Here is a 21,622-nt window from a genome sequence, read left to right on the forward strand (position 1 = left end):
CAAGGAGTTCAAAGACGGGCAAAGTTTTTAAACATACCTGGGATTATTCTGGCCAGTCGGCTTCTTGTTGCTGCTGCCTGACGTCAGACTAGACAGGACGACCCCTGCCTGGACCATAAAATTACGTCATGACATTATGGGGGTGATTTTCATTCAGAAGTCGGGAAGGAGGCAGGACTACAACTTTCGGGGTTGTAGTCCCGCCTCCATCGAGATGCGGCCAATCCACGCGATCTTAACTTGATTGACCTTGTTGAGCCCACCCAGCGGGCTCAGCAGGCCAATTAAGGGCCACCCAGTAACAGGTGACATCACAGATTGAAATTTCATCTGACAGGTGAAATATCAGTGTTTCACAGCTGTTTGAAGCTGTCAAACACTGACAGTCTTACTTCTAACATGAGTCCTTCTCCACAGATTGTTAGAAATCTCTCCTGCACAGAAAGCTGAAGGCTGTCACTTTTGACAGTTCGCAGCCATTCTGCTTTCTGTGCCGGTGAGATGAGGGACTCCCGAAACCCGAAGGAAGGAAGGCTGAAAAGGTAAGAAAATGTATGTAAAACTTATTTAATCACTTTAGACACACCAAACACACTTACCTTTGCATTCATGCATGCATCACTCACCTGAACACTGACATCTCGACCTCTCCAAGCCCTTCAACCCGACGGCCTGACTCCTCCAACTTGGCGTGGTTTGGAGCCGTCTGGAATCCCACAGTTCAAGCTTAAAAATAGGGATTAGGCTAAAAACTGCCTGTTAACTACCTGTTAACAGGCAGTTAATTGGCACTAATCCCTTCCCGCCTCGGGGAGGCGGGTCCCAGTGCGGGGTGGGTACCCGCCTCCTTTGAAATTGGCATGGAGGCGGGTTGGGGGCGGGATGGGGTCGGGACCCCCGATTTCAGGAATTTAACCCCCCGCACGCCTCCAATCCCATCTCCGCGGCTCAATGAAAATCGAGGCCTATCAGTCTGATATTTTGAATCTTAAATCGGCCCCAGCCTGCTTTTAGCAGGAGCCTCATCCAGGGCCTCAATCACCGGTGTCAGTATTACAGCAGCCGCGAACACTTCAGATTGGAGGTGGGGTCTTACGCTTTAGGATTTTAACTCCTCATCCGACCCTTTCCTGCCTGTTTGGGGTGGGGGCAGGAGTTAAATTCAAGGCCATTGTTTCCGCAGATTAGTTTGGCATGTACCCCCCCATCAAGCGCAGGCTGCGTCCTCTGGTCCGACTGTTCTGGACAAGGTGAAATAGTAGGTGTATCAACAACCACAGAATGGCAAGAGAAAGACCGAGGTCTGCACCCCGTTTTGACGACGTTGCCCTGCAGGCTTTAGTGGAGGGAGCAAGAGCTCACAAGGAGGTGCTCTTCCCTTCATCAACAACCACAAGAAACTGGCCGCGCTTCACGGAGGCCACGCCAGTTTCCCTAAACGACCATTTAGCAAAGGGGATTCCCTGAAGATCGTGGGGCATGCTGAGGCTGGGGTGCCCCAAGGACCGCTTGAGGGGCCTGCGGGGGACGGGGTGCACTGGCCATTGGCTGTGATACTCGCTGCGTGTGTCCCAATCGATTCTCCAGCAAATTGTGGCATAAATTCGCCACTGGAGGATCGGGGATGCAACGCTCTACCTTAGTCCATCGCCAATATCTCCACGGCAGCGAATTCCAGGCCCGTTTTGAGTCAGGAGTCATTTAAGTCGAGCACAAGCCGAAGAGTTAATAAAGCGGTCTGTTGCTAAATGTTACACATTTGAGTGCGTTGTATTTCTCCAAGCTATTCAGAGAATAATCAATAAACAAACTCCCTATTGTTGGCGGCTTGCTGCTTAAGACATTTAATGCACCAAATATCAACACTTGATTTAATTGGCAGAAACTGTACAGCAGGGGTGACCTGTACAGCTGAATCATTTTTACGCCCTGATTTTTTTTATGACCTATATATTTCCAGCCAGCAAATAAATGTTGGATTGTTTTTCAAATCACTTTTTTGTGAGTTCACATTTTCACAAGATTTGTGTCAATAATGATGAGAGTGGCGTCTCTAGCTGCTGGTGTACCACATACAAGAAACCAACACCAATTAACTGGAGAAGCTCTACTTTCTCCTCTGCTGTCAAGGTTCCTAGTGATTAAATCCGTACTGACTAGAGCAGGATGAGTATTTGCTACTTTCCCCAGTCGGGCTATCGATTGACTACAAGTTGATGCACTAACGAGACGAAACCAAACAAGCAATGCAGCCAAATTGGATTTGAATCAATGGATGAGCAGGGCTGAGAAAAAGTACAGGTCTGAGGCAAAGTTATGCAATAGATGCGAGAGAATTGAGACTTGATTTGCTTTAATTCCCCTCCCAACAAGAAAATGTGTACTCTCAAAAACATAAACCAACGCTTACATTTGTTATTGTGTTTTATTTATAGAATGATACAGCACAGAAGGAGGCCATTTGGCCCATCGTGCCTGTGCCGACTCTTTGAAAGAGTTATCCAATTAGTCCCACTCCCTCCTGCTCCTTCTCCCATAGCCCTGCAAATCTTTTCCTTTCCAAGTATTTATCCAATTCCCTTTTGAAAGTTACTATTGAATCTGCTTCCACCGCCCTTTCAGGCAGCGCATTCCAGATCATAACAACTCGCTGCATTAAAAAAAACTCTCTTCATCTCCCCTCTGATTCTTTTGCCAATTTTCTTAAATCTGGTTCCTGACCCTCCTGCCAGTGCAAACATATTCTTCCTATCTAGTCTATCAAAGCTCATAATGTTGAATATCTCTATTAAATCTCCCCTTAACCTTCTCTGCTCCAAGGAGAACAACCCCAGCTTCTCCAGTCTCTCCACATAATCGAATTAAGTTAAGCATGATGGAAATCCTCGGACTCTTACCAGTGTCAGTGCTTAATCTCGGTGAGAGGAGTCTCGGCTTGATCTCTCTTCCGCTCTCCAATAAGGAAAAATAACTTGATTAACATCGCACTGCGTAGAAAACAGTGACTTATTCATGCATCTCATTCTCTTCCCCCCCACCCCCCCTCGTGAAGGGTTGTCCAAAGATCATGTGCCATTCGCAAAGCTTAAAATAATACCCATTGATAGATTTTTGTTAACCAAAGGTATTAAGGAATATGGGGCAAAGGCGGGAATATGGAAATAGGTCGCAGATCAGCCTTGATCTCATTGAATGGTGGAACAGGCATGTGGGGCTAATTGGCCTACTCCTGTTCCTGTTATACTCATGCTATCAATATTTCAATGTTTGTATTGACTTTGAGTTTTACAATGTCAGATTGTCTAATTTTCTTATTAATATCATACATTACCGTACGCCCATTTTTTTTGAATCGGTAAATAAATTGACTCCAGAAGTAGGTGCAGCAGCACATCTACAGAAATAAATGTGGGGCTAAAGTTCTATAATGTAAGATATTTGATGGTCATCAGCACATGGAATTTATGGCAAATGAATATGCTGAATGTTCATAGCCGGATAAATGATGAAGGGGCTGAAAGTCATTGAAGGGTAGAAAAGCATTCAAGGAGTTTAAGCTCACTGGGCTCCTACTGCCGTGAAATTTCCAATGATTGATGGGATAGTCAGCCCTCCTTAATCTTTAGAAATGAAAAGCAGGCTGCCCGAGTTTTTTTTAAGACTTTAGAACTTAAAGTTTAACTACAGCTGACGTGCATCTGTAGCACTTCATGAAAGTCTCTCTTAAGGGGAGCCCTGTGTGTGGCTGTTACCTCACACTGGTGGAGCACCGTTGCACGTATTGTACTGGAGTCCTGTGGAAGACTAGGCTATTCCTAAGGTAGACTTGGAGTTTCACTGGAGGAGAGCGGCTTACTCAGCGGATCAATGTAATTTTCTGCTTCTGCTACTTCAAGCCACTAAGCATGTCTTTGGTCAGATATAGAGTATTCAGAAGCAGATGAAACTCACACCTGTCTAATATGTCAGGCGTTTTAATGCCATCTGTCACTTCATCAATTCAAACAATTTCTACCTAGATAACCGTTTCTGACAGCATTTTACCCCACTTCAAAAGATGTTGCAAGGTTAGAATTTCTACCATTTCTTTGAAAGAACTACTTGTGAAATTCCTTGACCAAATATTGCAACATGCCTGTATCCCACCAAACCAATTTCCTCTTACTTGGGCCCCAGTTTTTTTCCTTCTTTCTCCACTTTGCCTCGACCCACCCATGTCTGTGACTCTTCTGATACTTTGACGATTTCAGGTCCTCCAGCTCCACTTGTCTCCATTTTACCATGAACACCATGGGCATACAGTCCCTCTACACCGTCGCCGTACGGTCCCTCTACACCGTCGCCGTACGGTCCCTCTACACCGTCGCCGTACGGTCCCTCTACACCGTCGCCGTACGGTCCCTCTACACCGTCGCCGTACGGTCCCTCTACACCGTCGCCGTACGGTCCCTCTACACCGTCGCCGTACGGTCCCTCTACACCGTCGCCGTACGGTCCCTCTACACCGTCGCCGTACGGTCCCTCTACACCGTCGCCGTACGGTCCCCCTACACCGTCACCGTACGGTCCCTCTACACCGTCACCGTACGGTCCCTCTACACCGTCACCGTACGGTCCCTCTACACCGTCACCGTACGGTCCCTCTACACCGTCGCCGTACGGTCCCTCTACACCGTCGCCGTACGGTCCCTCTACACCGTCGCCGTACGGTCCCTCTACACCGTCACCGTACGGTCCTTCTACACCATGGTCCACAGTCCCTGTATATCTCCTTCCCTCATTAGGATTGTCTCCGGGGCCCTCACCCTCTCCTTGAACCATAGTGCAAACAAACCCCGTCCATTGTCACCATCGTTCTTCTCCACCTGGCTGAACGTGCTCTCACCTTGAATAAGAAGACCCTCTCTTTCAATTCATTCACTTCTTCCTGATAAAAGGTGTCGCCATGGGAACCTGCATGGATCTCGGCTTTACCTGTCTGTGGCAAACTTTTTGTTCCAATTGTACTTGGGCCTATCCCTGACCTCTTCCTCTTTTACATTGATGACTGGGTTGGTGCTAATTCCAGCTCCTCTCTGATTTTGAGAACTTTGGTTGCCTCCTCATCCAATTTCCACCCATCTCTCCTCCATGAGCAACAGATACTTGCCCATAAAGCCCCTCCATTACTAACAAGTCCTTCGACCTATGCCGTTCCTCAGTCACTGATGAGTATTTGCCTGTGAAGTTTGTCCATTACTTATGAATAGGGTTCCTTCGTGGTCTTAGAGAATTGCTTTGTTGAAAAAAAATTATTATTCATTTAATGTGCAGAAATAATATCAGGGCAGTATACATCCTCGCTAATGTAGCTGTTCTGCCAAACAGGAATGTTTGGAGTGCGCCTCTACTTTGATGAGGCTGAATTTTCTAGGATTATTCATGCCTTTACCAAGTAATACAGGTAGACTATCCTTTATCCGAAAACCTCGGGACCAGCCGTGTTTCGGTTTTCGGAAAATTTCGGATTTCAGAAGGTATTTTATAAGACTGGGAAATTTGTCGGGGTGGGGGTCGGTGGGGGGGTTGGGGTCGGCGGGGGGTCGGCGGGGGTCGGCGGGGGTCGGCGTCGGCGGGGGGGTCGCGGGGGGTCGGAGGTGGGGGTCGGCGGGGGTCGGCGTCGTGCGCACGACTTACGCTGAACAAAAAAACTTTCGGTTTTTAGAGGTTTTCGGTTTTCGAAAGTTCGGATAAAGGATAGTCTACCTGTAGTGAGTTTGAGATGGGTAGGTGCAGTTATGTTTTATTTTCTGGATTGATAGCCATCATACGTGACTATAACATGCTACCTATGTGGTGTCTTGTACTGGGACCATGAAAATATCATCCTGTATTGTTAGCTGTGGCTCAGTTGGTAGCACACTCGCATCCGAGTCATAAGTTTGTGGGTTCAAAACTCACTCCCGGGACTTGAGCACATAAAGCTAGGCTAACCCTCCAGTGCAGTGCTGAGGGAGTGCTGCACTGTCGGAGGTGCCGTCTTTTGGATGAGACGTTAAACCGAGGCCCCGTCTGCTCTCTCAGGTGGACGTAAAAGATCCCATGGCACTATTTTGAAGAAGAGCAGGGGCGTTATCCCCGGTGTCCTGGCCAATATTTATCACTCAATCAACATAACAAAAACAGATTATCCGGTCATTATCACATTGCTGTTTGTGGGAGCTTGCTGTGTGCAAATTGGCTGCCGCGTTTCCCACATTGCAACAGTGACTCCACTTCAAAAAGTACTTCATTAGCTGTAAAGCGCTTTGGGACATCTGGTGGTCGTGAAAGGCGTTATATAAATGTAAGTCTTTCTTTCATCTTCTTCCTGTTCGAGGCATTGCACCACAAATTTGTGCCATTGCCCCACTGACTGGAGCTGCGGTTTCAATGACCTGTTTGGACACCATTCACACCTTTGACTGCTGTGATTATCTCTCTGCCAAGGTGTGATAAATGGCAGTTGGAAAGGTTACCTGTAAACATCTGACATGATTCTCTGACTATATAAGCTGTGTCTTTATGCATTTCTCCACTTCACCTGAAGAAGGAGCAGCGCTCCGAAAGCTTGTGATTTCAAATAAAGCTGTTGGACTATAACCTGGTGTTGTGTGACTTCTTACATTTGTCCACCCCAGTCCAACTCCGGCATCTCCACACCAACGTTTCAATGTAAAGCAGTGAAAAATTCAGTATTTAAGAAATGATGTGCCGCTGAAGTCTGAAAGGCTGGGGTATTGGAATAGACCAATGTTGTATTCTAAACTATAATATTCTGCATTAATATAATAATGCTTGAGTTTCACATCTGCTCGATCCTTTGTGTCTTGCATGAGCAGAGTTATTTGTGTCCTGATGCTTCCTGTACAACAGCAAGTGGCTGAATGGCATGTTCCTGTGCTCATTTTTCTAATGGGATTTACAAGAAATGCAGCAACAGCTTAGAAAATCCGTGAGAAAACCCTCTGATCTATCCCTGAGGCAATACCCTGAATGTCCCAGTAATGGAATACTTCCATGACATATGTGAACATGATCGCACTCTGAAATGTCTCTCCCGGATCAGCTTGTGCGAGTAGATTCCCCGAAGGTGGGTTGTGTGCCGTGGGTTATCCGCGATTCCGAATGGAACAGAGCACCAGATGTCCATCACCTCTGCACAGTTCCTATAAGGCATTAAGTGACGGCATCTTCCTTTTATACAGAGCATGTGGGTTCCTTGTCTAAACCAATAATCCACCATCGCTCCAGCGCGGCCCTGCTGTTATTCCACACGGGAGTGTAGCGGAAAGGTTACATATTCCAGCCTTCACTAGGAGTTTGTATGGGGATCTAGTAAGATGCTTCCACCCACCTCAATCAAAGCCAGAAACCTAGGAAGTTGCAGGGTGCGGGCAGGGAGGTGTGTGGACCCCTTTGCAAATAGTTTGAAATGGCCAAAAATAGTTGTGACCGTTATTTGTATCCCCCCACCCCCTTCCTTTTTTCTAAACATTTATTCTACCCCTCCTCCCTGTGGTTCTCCCCTATTAGACCATGTTCCCCAGCTATGAGAACCTCCTCCTAGGCTTCTGTTAACGTTGTTCTAAGATCGGCCACTAGCCGATGGCAAGAGCTACCCAGAGGTTGAGGTCCCTCTGATCTTCTCTGTGGAGCAAAGGCCCTGCCCTTCACCGGGAGCCTCCCCAATTGCATGGCTGAGTTTTGAAACTCATCACATGGGGACTGGTGGGCACCAACATCACCCCCTGCAGTATTTATGCATCATCAAGGCAGTGAGGAAATTACTAACAGTTGCAAACTTCTTTCAAACTTTTCATACCTGAGCTGGTTTGGGGCCAATCTGTGCATGGGTGGTACAGATAGAAGCAGGTGAGAAACATAGAAGATAGGAGCAGGAGTAGGCCATTCGGCCCCTCGAGCCTGCTCCGCCATTCAGTGCGATCATGGCTGATCATCCAAATTCAGTACCCGGTCCCTGCTTTCTCCCCATATCCCTTGATCCCTTTAGCCTTAAGAAATATATCCAACTCCTTCTTGAATATATTTAATGAATTGGCCTCTACTGCCTTCTGCGGTAGAGAATCCCACAGGTTCACCACTCTCTGGGTGAAGAAATTACATTTGTAAAATTTATTCTCAGTAATGTCAGCGTCACTGGCATTTATTGGCCAGCCCTAGTTGGCCTGAGAAGGTGATGGTGGGCCGCCTTCTTGAACCGATTTTGATACAACTGAGTGGCTTGCTAGACCACTTCAGAGGGCAGTTAAGAGTCAACCACACACATACATTGAGGTCTTTCAATCTGTTCACTGATATCATGTTTAATAGTACATATAGAATTACATAGAACTTACAGCACGGAAAAAGACCATTCGGCCCAACTGGTCCATACGAGCCTCCTCCCACTCCATTCTTCATCCCACCCTATCAGCGTAACCTTCTATTCCTTTTCCCTCATGTGTTTATCTAGCATCCCCTTAAATGCATCTGTGCTATTCACCTCAACCACTCCTTGTGGTAGCAAGTTCCTGATAGTTATAACCTCTCAGTTCTCGTATCATCCTTATAAATGCATATTGTTTTCAATTATATTCTTTCTTTATCAAAACTAAAAGTGTCTGGTGTAGAATTTGCTAGGTGCAGGTGAACAATTATAATGAGAATTACAGGAGGTGCAGGTATCTGCATGATATTTGAGGTGCAGATATCTGCATGATATTTGAGGTGCAGGTATCTGCATGATGTTGGAGGTGCAGGTATCTGCATGATGTTGGAGGTGCAGGTAGATATGATATTGGAGGTGCAGGTAGATATGATATTGGAGGTGCAGGTAGATATGATGTTGGAGGTGCAGGTAGATATGATATTGGAGGTGCAGGTATCTGCATGATGTTGGAGGTGCAGGTATCTGCATGATGTTGGAGGTGCAGGTATCTGCATGATGTTGGAGGTGCAGGTAGATATGATATTGGAGATGCAGGTAGATATGATGTTGGAGGTGCAGGTAGATATGATGTTGGAGGTGCAGGTAGATATGATATTGGAGGTGCAGGTAGATATGATGTTGGAGGTGCAGGTAGATATGATATTGGAGGTGCAGGTAGACATGATGTTGGAGGTGCAGGTATCTGCATGATGTTGGAGGTGCAGGTATCTGCATGATGTTGGAGGTGCAGGTAGATATGATATTGGAGATGCAGGTAGATATGATGTTGGAGGTGCAGGTAGATATGATGTTGGAGGTGCAGGTAGATATGATGTTGGAGGTGCAGGTAGATATGATATTGGAGGTGCAGGTAGATATGATGTTGGTGGTGCAGGTATCTGCATGATGTTGGAGGTGCAGGTATCTGCATGATGTTGGAGGTGCAGTGGTTCAATGACAATCCAATTTATCTTCCTTCGTATGGTCAAAAATATGATTAATTTACATGACAATCTGTGGCCTTTTATCATTTTAATGGCTATTGGTCAGTCCAAAACCCAACATGTTGAGAACTGTCAGATGGGAGAACGAGAAGCCAGCTAAGAATGCAGTGTCACTGTGATGCTTCTTGGTTCACAGTGGAATGTTTTGTTTTAATCGTTGTCCATTTTCCGTTGCAACCCTTCTTGAACAGGGCAAGAAATCTGCGAAGTGCCAGAAATTCAGTCGAGCAATCAGTGTTGAATAGTCACTGAGAAGTAGGAACTTGATAAACATTTGAAGGGGAATCATTTACAAGGCTACGGGGCAAGAGGAGGCGTGGGACTAATTGGATAGCTCTTTCAAAAAGCCAGCATGGGCAGGATGGGCTGAAGGGCCTCCTTCTGCATGGTAAGATCCCATGAAAAAGCCACCTCCTAAAATGGGAAGTAACTTAGAAATGAACACAGAACCTTAAATTAAGAAAAAACGCTTTCAAATGATGAAAATGTAGCTGTACATGTGATTCAAATGTAACTAAGGATTATTGGCTTTTTGTGTTTCTATAGCAGCTGTTGCGCTGTGCTGGGATTTTCCAACAGCTGTTTATATTTCAGTTTTAACAGCTCCATTGTGTCTGCCAGTGCCATGAGCTGATCTCATGATGTGGACTCCTGTGAGATTGCAGGCTTTCATGCTTATTCTCTGCTGTACAGCTCCATTCTCAGAGTGCCTGAGCAACTCATCCCAGTTTCAGATAACTTAAGAAGCACATCTTAAATATTTCTGTTAAACTGAGTCAGGCTTAAAACAGATGCCGCTTGTTCTGAATTTTAACAGCGCATTTATCAATGCCACCTTGGGTTGATTCCGTAGAATTTACAAACGCTTTGCTTGACCAGTTTCCAAATTCTCCTTCAAGAAGCAAGATAAATGTCAGTGAGATCAGTAGTGACGGCAACGTTTTCTACTTAAACATGTCCACATAACTAAAAGAAAGACTTGCATTTATGTAGCGCCTTTCACGACCTAACGACTTCCCAAAGCGCTTTACAGCCAATTAAGTACTTTTGAAGTGTAGTCATTGTTGATTTAGGGAAATGTGGCAACCAATTTGCGCTCAGCAAGGATCCAGAAACAGCAATGTGATAATGACCAGATAATCTGTTGCTGAGACAGCTATTTACTTGTCTGTCTGTATCATAAGGACGGACAGACAGAATCATGAGTCCCACAGGTGTGCCGTAGGTTGTGACAGACTTTTCATGATAGCGATGTTATACTTGGATCGCAACTTTCTTTGGGCTCCTAAACATAATTATCAAACCAATTCAAGCACCTGGTGCTGCTGTTTATACTTAAGTGATACAGTGTAACACCAGGGAATAGATGTTCAACATTCCCACCTGGGTGTTAAACTGGAGTTACAATGTCCCAATGGAAATGAAACATCAGTTGAACGCCCGGGTGTCAAAGAAGAAACAAAGAACTTGCATTTCTTTTTATTCATTCACAGGATGGGGCAAAGCCAGCATTTATTGCCCATCCCTAGTTGCCCTTGAGAAGGTGGTGGTGAGCCGCCGCCTTAGGCTGCTGCAGTCCCTGTGGTGAAGGTACTCCCACAGTGCTGTTAGGGAGGGAGTTCCAGGATTTTGACCCAGCAACGATGAAGGAATGGCTGATATACTTCCAAGCCAGGATTGTGTATGACTTGGAGGGGAACATGGAGGTGGTGGTGTTCCCATGCACCTGCTGCCCTTGTCCTTCTAGGTGGTAGAGGTCACGGGTTTGGGAGGTGCTGTCAAAGAAGTCATGGCGAGTTGCTGCAGTGCATCTTGTAGATGGTACACACTGCAGCCACGGTACGCCGGTGGCGGAGAGAGTGGATGTTTAAGGTGGTGGATGGGGTGCTAATGAAGCAGGCTGCTTTGTCCTGGGTGGTGGTGTGCTTCTTGAGTGTTGTTGGAACTGTACCCATCCAGGCAAGTGGAGAGTATTCCATCACACTCTGACTTACGCCTTGTAGTTGGTGGAAAGACTTTGGGGAGTCAGGTGAGTCACTCGACGCAGAATACCCAGCCTCTGACTTGCTCTAGACTTGACTATTCCAACACACTCCTGGCTGGCCTCCCACGTTCTACCGTACATAAACTTGAGGTCATCCAAAACTCTACTGCCCGTGTCCTAACTCGCACCAAGTCCCATTCACCTATCGTGTCTCTGCTTGCTGACCTACATTGGCTCCCGGTTAAGCAACACCTCAATTTTAAAAGGCTCATCCTTGATTTCAAATTCCTCCATGGCCTCGCCCCTCCCTATCTCTGTAATCTCCTTCAGCCCCGCAACCACCTCCCTCCCCCGAGATATCTGTGCTCCTCTAATTTTGGCTTCTTGAGCATCCCTGATTTCAATCGCTCAACAATTGGTGGTCGTGCCTTCAGCTGCCAAGGCGCTAAGCTCTGGAATTCCCTCCCTAAACCTCTCCGCCTCGCTACCTCTCTCTACTCGTTTAAGACGCTCCGTAAAACCTACCCGTTTGACCAAGCATCGGCCCAGATTCTCAATATGTGGCATAGTGGTTAGCACTGTTGCCTCACAGCGCCAGGGACCTGGGTTCAAATCTGGCCTCGGGCGACTGTCTGTGTGGAGTTTGCACATTCTCCCTGTGTCTGCGTGGGTTTCCTCCGGGTGCTCCGGTTTCCTCCCACAGTCCAAAGATGTGCGGGTTAGGTTGATTTGGCTATGATAAATTGACCCTTAGTGTTAGGGGATTAAATACATGGGGTTACGGGGATAGGGTGGGATATGTGTCGGTGCAGGCTCGATGGGCCGAAATGGCCTCTATCTGCACTGTGGGGATTCTGTGATTGTGAATACTCCTGTGAAGTGCCTTGAGACATTTTACTATGTTAAAGGTGCTAAGGTACCTGTGTTATTTTCCTTTATAAAGCAACCATTATTTATAGAACGGACTTATTTATACAGTTCCATTGGATATGGAAAAAAAAATGTTTTCCAGGAACCGATCAAAAATAATGGTTTCACTGACTTTGGGCAAAACTGTTACAACCTTCTTTCCAAATTCTTTGCCTCCTTGAACCAGCATAACCTAAGCCTATTGCCCTTAGATTCTACATAGCCCAATCCTCCCAACTCACTCTTAGCCTGAGTCCAGAGATCCCAGTTTCTCTCTCACTGCCATGTCTTCCATCACCTCCTGGGTAGACTCTCCTTGCTCGACCTCAGTACCTTCCTTCAATCTGCCCATTATCTTGACGTGTATCTTGGATCTTAATAAAGGTAAGAGACAAGAGTGAGTGGACAGGTAAAATAACATATAATTAGCCTGATGCTAATACATTGTGAGTTACACAACACACAACAATCCTGCTGTTTTGAAACAGCAGATATGTCCAAGGAACAATGAGTAATGTCACATCCGCTGGTACAGTCTGTATAAACATGAATTTTTCCGTCATAGTTCAGTCATTTCTACGTGCAAGCTTGCATCACACTTGGCTGAAATTTCATTTTTTATCAAACGGCAACAAATCATAATTGAATGCACCAGTCGGCCAGCAAGAATGAAAACCACAATTCATGAATTCAGAAAAAACTATCGGGCTGATTTGAACTTCTGGCAGGGGTAGAAACCGGGCGCTGGTGAATCGGGCAGCACACTTCGCCCCTCCCCCACTTCGCCCCTCCCCCACCCCGCTTGATTTTCCTTTCCATTGAAATCATCTGACCAAGCCCTTACAGAAATAAAATAGTTTAAAAATGGACAATTGAATTAGTCACTCTGCATTGGCCAGGTTGGACACTCCTTGTTGTGTTTCTGTTAGTCATTAGTCAATAGACACCAACTAGGAATAACTATACCCTGCTACGGACCAGGTATTACGGGTGTCTAGAAACTATTCCAATGCACTCCTGGCCGGCCTCCCTAGTTCTATCCTCCATAAACTTGAGGTCATCCAGAACTCTGCTGTCTGTGTCCTAATTGACAGCAACTCCCGTTCACCCATCTCCCCCGTGCTCGCTGACCTACATTGTCTCCCCGTTAAGCAACGCCTCGATTTTAAAATTCTCATCCTTTCTTTCAAATCCCTCCATTGCCTCACCCCTCTTTATCTCTGTAATCTCCTCCAGCCCTACAATCCCCCCGAGATCTCTGCGCTCTGCCAACTCTGGCCTCTTGAGCATCCCTGATTTTAATCGCTCCACCGTTGGCGGCTGTGCCTCCAGCTGTCTAGGTCCTAAGCTCTGGAATTCCCTCCCTGAACCCCTCCGCCTCTCTACCTCTCTTTCTTCCTTTTAAGATGCTCCTTAAAACCGACCCCTTTGAACATCCTACCTCTTTTGGTCATCTGCCCATATATCTCCTTATGTGGCTCGCTGTCAGATTTTGTTTTGGTAACACTCCCTGTGAAGCGCCTGGAACATGTTACTATGTTAAAGGCGCTATACAGAAGATAGGAGCAGGAGTAGGCCATTCGGCCCCTCGAGCCTGCTCCGCCATTCAATGAGATCATGGCTGATCATCCAAACTCAGAACCCTGTCTCTGCCTTCTCCCCATATCCCTTGATCCCTTTAGCCTTAAGAAATATATCTAACTCCTTCTTGAATATATTTAATGAATTGACCTCAACTGCCTTCTGTGGTAGAGAATTCCACAGGTTCACCACTCTCTGGGTGAAGAAATTCCTCCTCATCTCAGTCCTAAATGGCTTACCCCTTATCTTTAGACTGTGACCCCGGTTCTGGACTCCCCCACCATCGGGAACATCCTTCCTGCATCTAGTCTGTCTAGTCCTGTTAGAATTTTATAAGTTTCAATGAGATCCCCTCTCATTCTTCTAAACTCCAGCGAGTATAAGCCCAATCGACCCAATCTCTCTTCATACGTCAGTCCTGCCATCCCAGCTATCAGTCTGGTGAATCTTCACTGCACTCCCTCCATGGCAAGAACATCCTTTCTCAGATAAGGCAACCAAAACTGCACACAATACTCAAGGTGTGGTCTCACCAAGGCCATGTATAACTGCAGCAAGATATCCTTGCTCCTGTACTCGAACCCTCTCGCTACGGATGCCAACATACCATTTGCCTTCTTAACTGCCTGCTGCGCCTGCATGCTTACCTTCAGCAACTGGTGCACAAGGACACCCAGGCCTCGTTTCACTTCCCCTTCTCCCAATCTATTGCCATTCAGATAATAACCTGCTTCCTGTTTTTGCCACCAAAGTGGATAACCTCGCATTTATCCACATTATACTGCATCTGCCATACATCTGCCCAATCACCCAACCTGTCCAAATTATACTGGAGTTTTTCGGCATCCTCCTCACAGCACACACGCCCACCCAGCTTTGTGTCGTCTGCAAACTTGGCATCACACATAAAGAATGGCTACTTGGGCAAGGCAACTTGTTGTTGTTGTTGTTGATTTAACGAGCCTTTTTAAAAAATAATATGTTATTTTCTGCCTCCTTTTCATACCAATCACCTCTCATCCCTTTCCCCTCTCCTGAAGTTGTCGGCACCTCGCTGGGTTATGGTTCCATGGAAGAGGTAGCTGTCTGGTGCCTTGCCCAAGCAGCCATTCTTTATGTGTGATGCCAGGCAGGTAGCAGGGTGCCTCTCGGTTATTGAAGAGAAAATCAGTCTGGGGCAGCACCCCCTGATTGGTGCCAGTAACCTGTACTGTGGGCATTGAGTGTTAAACTACTATTAATCTAACATTGCAAACAAAATGGGAATTAATTGGACTAGTCTCTGTTCATAAGGAATTCCTTACAAGGACTTATAACAAAATTCATATCTGGAACCAGCAAATAAATTAGGAAAACACAAAAATGAACTGCTTTTGCAGCCAGATGTTAAGTGCCCATTATTCCACCCCGATCATAACACTGTTTTGTTGACTTGACAATTCATTTAAATGCAATTTTTTATGCACCATATAGGATGCTGTCTGGCAACGGGGAATCTTGCAATTTTGTATATCTCTGCCACAATGTAAACATTGCTCCGACGCAGATATGCCAAAGTAAGTAAAAAGTATTAAATCAGGCAATGCTCAGTATTAAATTGGATTTGTGATTTCATGAGTTTCAATTGATCCTGAGTGAATTGGATACTGGCTCCCTAGTGTTGATGCCGCTTACTGAGTTATTTGAGTTAGTGGCTGTGATGAAAGATATTTGATAACAGGGAGAGGAAAGAAAAGACGACCCAAAGTGTTTCACAGCCAGTGAATTCACTTTGAAGTGTAGATGCTCTTGCTATATAGACAAGTACAGCAGCCAAATTGGACACAACAAGGTCCTACAAATGGCAATGAGATAAATGGCCAGTTAATCTGTTCTTGTTGGTATTGGTTGAGGAATAAATGTTGGCCAGGACCCCAGCAGAACTTCTCTGCTCTTCGTTGATCTTTTACATCCACATGAACAGGCAGACGGGGCCCTCAGCTTTACGCCTCATCCAAAAGATGGTATATCCAACAAAGCAGCACTCCATCAGTGTCAGTTTAGTTTATATGCTCAAACCCCTGAAATGGGCCTTAAACCCACGAGCTTCTGACTCAGGCAAGAGAGCTACCTCTGAGCGAAGCTGCCACTTCATGCAGAAACCCTGCCCATTGTCCCCGTAGCTTCCCTCCTTACAAATTAGCATATCTGGCAAAGTTGCGCAAGAGTATCTGAATTTCTCCAGTGTTTTTATTAAGCCCACTTTAGTGATAATGTTGAATGCTATCATGTTCTAGAGAGGCAGCTATCAAATTGCCATAGTACTGATGCTAACCACTAGGAAGAACGCATAGGGTGGATAAAGGTCATTCAAACCATCAACTTGCTTCTTCCAGTAGACCATTTCTAATCTGTTGTCTATCGTGTGCTCCATATATTTCATCTTCTACAGCATTTCAGTGGGGGAACACAGGGTTGATTTGCCCTTCCAACGAGTTCCTCACTTCAGTTGGCTGATGAGAATCGCAGGTAAAGTACTGCACGCAGGAAGGAAAAATAAGCTACACATGTACTCCATGAATGGTGTTGAAATAGCTGAGGATGAAGCTGAAAGAGGAGTCTTAATAGGCTAGACACCAGACATGTCCAACCAATGCAGAGCACCAATGAACAAAGGCAATAAAATATTGAACTACAATAGCCTTTACAGTAGAATACAAATCCAAGGAAATCGTGAGAAAATTGTATAATGCTCTTGCCAGGCTGCATCTTGACTATTCGTCCAGTTTTGGTCATTGAGACCCTAGTGTTAGAGGTCTGAGTTATGAGTAAGTACTGGGCTTTTCATCTTGGAAAGGAGGTATCTAAAAGGCGATCTGATACAGATTTAGAATATTACTTTAGAGTAACTGGTGAAAGCAGGACGAGAGAACACAGGTTCAAACTTGTGGAAAAACAAATTTAGGACTGATATCGGGAAGTTCATCTTCACACAGTGAGTGATCAGCACGTGGAATTGTCTCCCAGATGGAATAGTGGGGGGTGCAAACCCTGGAATCATTAAAGAAACAATTGGATGCTGCAATGGAGGGGAGTGCTTCTGGATGGATGATGGGCTGAATGGCCTTCCCCATCCATTAGTATCTTGTGATCCTGAGTTGCACTACCAGGGGGAGGTTCTAAGCAGAGAGCAGGCTGGTGAAGGAATACTTCAAAAATGAATTGTTTATACTGAGCATAATGGATACCCAGGAAAAATGATCACACATCTACATGATTTGGTGCTGAAAACCCGAATTACAAACTTTCATTACTATTTAAAATGTAATACTTAGCAATGCCATGGTGCCTGTTGGAGAACAAGAAATATATTGCTCCAATATTTTTCTTTTAAAATTTGTGAACTTTTGTGAATGTGCAGCAATTTCACTGACTTATTTTTATGTTGTCACACAAAGTGAAGTTTATATGAACATCCCCTGAATCCCTGGAATGAGATTACACTCCTGAAACTGTTCCTGTATATCCAGTGTTGTTTACAACATGAGATGATGGGGACAGTAGGGGGTCGATTTCCCCGAAGCTGTCGGGAAGAAGGCAGGGCTACAACTTTCGGGTTTTAGACCCGCCTACTTCGACGTCCGGCCAATCCACGCGGTTTTCCCTTGATTGACCTTGTTGAGCCCGCTGGGCGGGCTCAACAGGCCAATTAAGGGCCACTCGGCAACAGGTGACGTCACAGACTGCAATTTCATCTGTCAAGAGTTCTTGACAGATGAAATATCACTGTGTCACGGCTGTTTGAAGCTGTGAAACACTGACAGTCTGAGTTCTAACACGAGTCCTTCTGCACAGACTCAGTTAGAACTCACACCGACACTCAAAGCTGAAGGCTGCCATTTTTCACAGATCGCAGCCGTTCAGCTTTAAGTTCTGGCTGAGTGATGGGCTCCCGACGGCTACAGGGAGAAAGGCTGTGAAGGTAAGTACAGGTAAGTAAAAGTTCTTTACACACTTTAGACACACCAAACACACTTACCTTTGCACTCATGCACCCATCACTCACCTGAGCGCCGACATCGCGACCCCTCCAATCCTTCAACCCGACGGCCCGCCTGCTCTACCTGGCGTGGTTTGGATCCGTCGGGAATCCCACACGAAACCCCTCAAAATAGGGATTAGGCTAAAAACTGCCTGTTAACTACCTGTTAACAGGCAGTTAATTGGCACTAATCCCTTCCCGCCTGGTTTCGGCGGGTCCCAGTGCGGGGCGGGTACCCGCCGCCTCTGAAAGTTGCGTGGAGCGGGGTTTTGGGCAGGATGGTGTCGGGACCCCCGAACTCGGGATTCCCCCCCCCCCACACACGCCTGAAACCCCGCCTGACGGCTCCACGAAAATCGACCCCTAGTACTCTGTTTTCTCTCTTTATTTGTGAGCACCATAAACATGGGCCCGGAATTTGCAGTTGTAATGCCGGCGAAACTGTCAGCGCTCATTGTCATTACACTGTAAAACTGACAGCAACTTCTGGCATCTGCACGTGCACAGTTAAACGCAGAAATCCGGAAGTTGCTGTCAGTGATGTCCTGCTCCTTCACTGGGTGCGCTGTTGCAGTCTTCGCAGGTGAAATCAATTAGAAATCACTGAATTGACTTGAACTTCAACTTTTTAATGCACTAGTCTTGCTGTAAAAACCCTTGAAAAAGTTACGCTTTGTTGAATGAGGTGTAACTGAGTTTTTAACAGTGCACTAAATCATAATTACTACTGAACAACCTCTCTGGCCCTGAAAAATGAATTTTATGTTGTGGAGTGTCATTTCCTCTATGCCATGAATAATAATTCCATAGATTTTTAAAATAAAAATTAATATTTTTATTTAAAGTTTGTTTATGATATTTCAACTTCGACCTTAATCCCATGTGTATGTCCCAATCATTGCAGTTTGTGGGAGCTTGCAGTACTCAAATTAGCTGCCAAGTTTCCTACATTACACCAGTGACTACACTTCAAAAGTACTTCATTGACTCTAAAGCGCTTTGGGACGTCCTGAGGTTGTGAAAGGCGCTATGTAAATGCAAGTTCTTTCTTTTGAAATGAGGGATAGTGAGTTGATCTAGTCAATGAACATTTCCACTCGGGGGACTTCAAAGAGCACACTTGGACAATGCAGGAAGGGACTCAGGTCTTCCTCCCTTCCTCTCCACAGAGACTGGAAAGATTCAACGTGAAAACTGGATGAGACTGAAATTCTGATGGGGTTCTCCAAAATTGAGAGCTCAATGCTCCGAATGCCAACAATCTGGATTCCTGTACACACTTGTTTTAAATTTCATCGAACCCTCTTATCCTAACAATGCATTTCTTTGCCCGGCTTAGTTTAATCTTTTCCTAGAGGTTAGCTTTTTAGTTACTGTAGAGGAAGCTCCCTCTTTCAAGCAGACATAGCACCGGAAAAGCAGGATCAGGGTTTTTTGTCTGATGAGGCCAGCAATTTTTTTGTAGGCAAAGTGAATTATCAGAGAGCAGGAGAAAGCAATGTCCTGAAAGAAGATGGCCCATTTGTGGGCAGGTCCATTTTTCCTTTAACCCAGACTTTCTTTAGATTGAAATTAAGTTCACCCATTCATAATTTCCTTCAAGGAAACTTTTTGGTGAGCAAATGAATTCCTATTTCTTTCTCTCTCTTCACTTGCTTGAGTGAGCGAGTAAGTGCGGATGAAAGTACCTTGTTGTGATTCACGGCAGCTCTGCTTCCCTCCCTAATCCCTTAATACTCTCGCAGCTGCCAAGAGCAGTTACAGAACCGAACTCTTGTGTGTGCAGCAGTAAAGAGCATGTGCCTGAACAAACACTGGATTTTAGAAAACAAATCCATGATATTTACATTGGGACTCACAATACTCCAGTGTTTTTTTGCTCTGCAGCTGTGTCGGAGTATCATTTCGGGTTGCCTGCCGTTTTGTTTCAAATCCGCAGTCCATTTGAAGCTGACACTATTGTTTTCTACTAATAGGCCAACTGGTCAATTTGGTCGATTCAGAATCAACTGCCTTGATATTATGCTTGCTTCTGTACACGTTAACTAATGACATGCTGCCATTTAATACAGTCCCTATCCAGAGCTGCGAATGGTGCAAGATTGGTGGGACAGACAGCACTGGAAATCTTCAGCGATGAATGAGTTTATTGAACTTTTATGGGGAAAAGAAGTAATTTGGTGAAACACTTCAAATGGAAGACATCATGGTTTATTTTGCTTTATCATTCTTTTTATTACCGACCTATTCAGTACCCAACAAGACTAATATCAAAGCTTTAACTATTAGCATGATTACAGAATCATATCCAACTACTTACTGTAACTAGAAAATTGGCATACAATGCGCATCACATGGGTGGAGTGGTACATTAAATGTATAGGCTTCCATAAATCTGTAAGGCCATGCAATACATGTGTCGGGTTCTACATTAAAGGTGTAGGCGGTGTTGTGTATGTACCTTTAAGAGAGAACTGATTTTATACTGTAGTACCAGCAGTGACCACACCTGTATATAAAGCCATAGCAGGCTTCTGTACTTTCAGTTTCAGCATACCCTCTGTTCAGTAAATACCTGTTATTATTGTTCTCCTGCAGTCCGTGTGTTATTGATACGCGGACACTACAGGCGGTATGTTAAGTAGGTAGGATGCTGCATTAAATGTGTAGGGTGCGACATTAATGTGTAGGTTATATGTTAATGATGTGGGGTGGTACATTTGAGTATTAGGATGGTGCCTTACTCTGTGTGGTAGCACATGAAATGTACAGGGTGGTGCATTAAATGCCTCCATAGCACAAAACTTGTCCATTATGCTTACCTGATTGGTTCAAATAGCTGCAGTAGTCGTCCAATGAACCATCCTGATTTGTTTAAATGCTGCAAGACATGAAAATCAAGCAGGGAAAACCACCAATCAGGGCAAAACTGTGGCAAATGGATTTCAGTGTATGCAAATGTGGGGTCATCCACTTTGGACTTAAGAAGGATAGAACAGGGTACTTTCTAAATGGTGAAAGGCTAAAAACAGTGGAGGTCCAAAGAGACTTGGGGGGTTCAGGTACATAGATCATTAGAATGTCATGAACAGGTACAGAAAATAATCAAAAAGGCTAATGGGATGCTGGCCTTTATATCTAGAGGACTAGAGTACAAGGGGGTAGAAGTTATGCTGCAGCTATACAAAACCCTGGTTAGACCACACCTGGGGCACTGTGAGCAGTTCTGGGCACCACACCTTAGGAAGGATATATTGGCCTTGGAGGGAGTGCAGCCTAGGTTTACCAGAATGATAGCTGGACTCCAAGGGTTAAGTTACGAGGAGAGATTACACAAACTAGGGTTGTATTCCTTGGAATTTAGATGGTTAAGGGGTGATCTGATCAAAGTTTTCAATATATTAAGGGGAACAAATAGGGTAGATAGCGAGAAACTATTTCTGCTGGTTGGCGAGTCTAGGACTAGGGGACATAGTCTAAAAATTAGAGCCAGACCTTTCAGGAGTGAAATTAGGAAACACTTCTACACACAAAGGGTGGTAGAAGTCTGTAATTCTCTTCTGCATACAGCAATTGATGCTAGAGCAATAGTTAATTTTAAATCGAAGATTAATAGCTTTCTGTTAACTAAAGGTATTAAAGGATATGGGCCAAAGGCGGGTCTATGGAGTTCA

This window comes from Somniosus microcephalus, chromosome 2 (assembly GCF_052327205.1).
Source record: "Somniosus microcephalus isolate GS21.2 chromosome 2, FLI_Smic_1.0, whole genome shotgun sequence".
NCBI lineage: Eukaryota > Metazoa > Chordata > Chondrichthyes > Squaliformes > Somniosidae > Somniosus > Somniosus microcephalus.